The following is a 3,344-nucleotide window of genomic DNA, read 5'->3' on the forward strand; positions in this document are numbered from 1 at the left end:
TATATGCAACCAACATAGGTGTGCCAGCTTTCATAAAGCAACTTCTAGGAAAACTACAGAAAGATATTGACTCTAACACCATCATAACTGGGGACTTTAATACCCCACTCACAATCCTAGACAGATCATCAGGACAAAAAATCAGCAATGAGATCCGGAACCTTGATGCGACTCTTGACCAAATGGACCTAATTGATACCTATGGAACACTCCATCCAAAGACCACAGAATACACATTCTACTCATCACCACATGGAACATATTCTAAGATCAACCACACATTTGGCCATATATCAAACATAAGCAAATTTAAAAGGACTAAAATTTTACATGCACTTTCTCGGACCACAGTGGAATAAAAATAAACATTAACACCTAACTCCAGTCAGAATGGCAATTATCAATAACTCAAAAAATAACAGTTGCTGGAGAGGGTGTGGCGAAAAGGGAGCACTTCTACACTGTTGGTGAGAGTGCAAACTAGTACAACCTCTGTGGAAAGCAGTGTGGCGATTCCTAAAAGCTCTAAATATCAATCTCCCATATGACCCTGCAATCCCCCTACTGTGAATTTACCCTAAAGAACTCAAATCACTCTATCAAAAAGATACCTGTACAGGTATGGTTATCGCAGCATTGTTCACAATAGCAAGAACCTGGAAGCAACCATGTTGTCCATCAGAAGAGGACTGGATTTTAAAAATGTGGTACATATACACGATGGAATACTATGCAGCCATAAAAAAGAACAAAATCATGAATTTCACAGCAACCTGGATGGAACTAGACTCTATAATACTGAGTGACCTCTCACAGAAACAAAGATCTGAGTATCACATGGTCTCACTCATATAGTGGACCTTGATCATCCAACATACTGCCGTAAGAAAATGACTGACAGTGGTGGGAAACTATGGGAGGGGAGGAAGGGAAAAGGTGATGGGATTAATGGTAATAATCATCTGTCTGAGGATGGGGAGACACCTCTTATCAGCAATGGTACCTGAATGCAGCATATTTGTATACCTAACCCTTAACTGTAACCCACAATATCACAATAAAAAATATTGATTATAAAAAAAAAAGAAAAAGAAGAGGCACCACAACATGGACTGAGAAGAAATATAGGCAGAGGAAAACAAGATATTTCTGAATGGTGAATTCTAAGGTCGAATTTCTCATTGGTTCCTGCTTGTGTGTCACTCACAAATCTTTCATTAATTCTATTATGTGGAACACTTATATTTAATATGCATTGAGAATTAGAAAAGAGACCACACAGAGAATAGAAGTTGCAGGTACCCAGAGTGATTGTAATGAGCTACATGATATAGGAAAAATCGGTAACCATGGGAAACAACCAGTGAGAAAATAAGAGAGGACTCTCTCCCTCACTCTAAGTGTCCTAGAGCATATTCTCTAAATATAAAAAGAAAAGGTGATCTTTTGAGATTTCAGATCCTCTGGATTGCATAAATCTGATTAATGAATGTATCTGAACTTTATTTCTTCCTTGTAATATTTTAAAGCTTTACTAATAGAGACATTTTCACATAAAGTGATTGGTTTTGAACTAATGCAATAAGCCACCTAGCCTAATTCTTTCCATCCAGGCCAATAACTATAATTTTCTTTAAAACAACTGGGAAGAAGACCCTATTACCTTAATAAAGGGTATGCCCCAACTTACTATTGTCTTCAATGATGTTTCATATATTTGGGAACCTTTCACTTCAAAAAAAATTTCAAATCATTGTGACAAATTACACACCCTAATGTTGGAAATTGTATTAGAATTACATTAAATCTATGAATTAATTGGGAAAGAAGTGACATCCTCTTTATAACATTTAGGCCCATCTGTGGTATGTTTTATTTATTTTTTAGGTCTCCTTTTGTGTTTTCCAATAAAGTATAATAATTTCTTTATAAAGTTCTTTCACAACTTTATTAGATTTATTCTCTAATTTTTTTAAATTTTTTTATTTTTTGAATTGGAATCTCACTCTGTTACTCAGGCAGGAGTGCAGTGGCATGATCATGGCCACCACAGGCTCTACCTGCCAGGCTCAGGCAATCCTTCCACCTCAGCCTTCCAAGTAGCTGGAGACTCATGCTACCATGCCTGGCTAATTTTTTCATTTACTGTAGAGACGAGATCTCACCAAATTGCCCAGGCCGATCTTGAAGCCCTGAGCTCAGCCAATCCTCTCATCTCAGTTCTCTGTTATTTTAAATGATGATGCCAATTTGCATGTTATGCTTTGCCTTTCCTAACTGCTTGTTCCTGGCGTACATAGAAACAACTGTTTTGATCAATTGTTTTCATGCTCAACTAAATTCTTTAAATCCAATCAATTATCTTTATATATTCTTTTGAGTTCTACTTTGACAATCATATGAGCTGCAACTTTTTTTCTTTTTCTTTTTTTTTTGATCCCCTTTCCAATTGTTACTTTTTATTATCTTTGTTCCCATCTTCCTACATTGTTCAGGACTTTCAATACAGAGTTGAATGGAGATGGTAATAGTAAATACCGGGTGATAATAAATACCTTGTTTTGTCCAATCTTAAATTTTACAACTTTAAAATTGCACCACGAAGTATCAAGTCTTCTGTCATTTTTGTTTTTTAATAACTTTTAGAAGTTTAAAGTAGTTCTCCCTCACTTGTAGGAGTTTTCTTTCTTTTTTTATGGAAAATTAAAGTAAAGCAGAAAGATGGCTACTCCAAAGGTAGAACAGCATATGTGCATCACTGGAGTTTCAGTTGGAAAATGAAAACTAGTTTATTGAAATGACAGAGAGCAGAGAGCAGGTTACTCCAAAGGCACAGAAGCCTGGACTGGCCTGTAGGATGCACAGTCGCTTTTTTTCTTTTTTTAATATGACTGAGTGCTTAATCATCATTCAGACTGCTTCTGAATCCATTGAGAGAATTGTCAAGTTTTTTCTTCCTTATTAGTTTAATGTAGTGAATTTCATTAATTGGTCTTCAAATATTAAAGTATCTTTGCATTTCTTGGTAATGATTTTATAATTTTTAAACATTGTTTTCCTCTTGTTAATACTGTGTTTTTTTAAAAAAAATTAATGTGCTATCATGAATAAGTTATGATAAAATCACCTGGCTTGCTTTTTCTTAGTAGAATTATCTAAGAATATTGATAAATATCTTTAATTGTTATAAGATTAAAAAAAATTATTGAGTTAGATTGGAACAGAGTATTGCAGAAATGTGTCCATTAATCTGTTTCCATATCTAATGTCATTAAATTAATCATAATTTCTTATTATATTTCCAATTCTCAAATTTTATCAATTTTATCAATCTTTCAAGATAA

This window comes from Carlito syrichta, unplaced genomic scaffold (genome assembly GCF_000164805.1).
Source record: "Carlito syrichta isolate Samal-C Ts95f unplaced genomic scaffold, Tarsius_syrichta-2.0.1 Scaffold302598, whole genome shotgun sequence".
In the NCBI taxonomy this organism is placed as follows: Eukaryota; Metazoa; Chordata; class Mammalia; order Primates; family Tarsiidae; genus Carlito; species Carlito syrichta.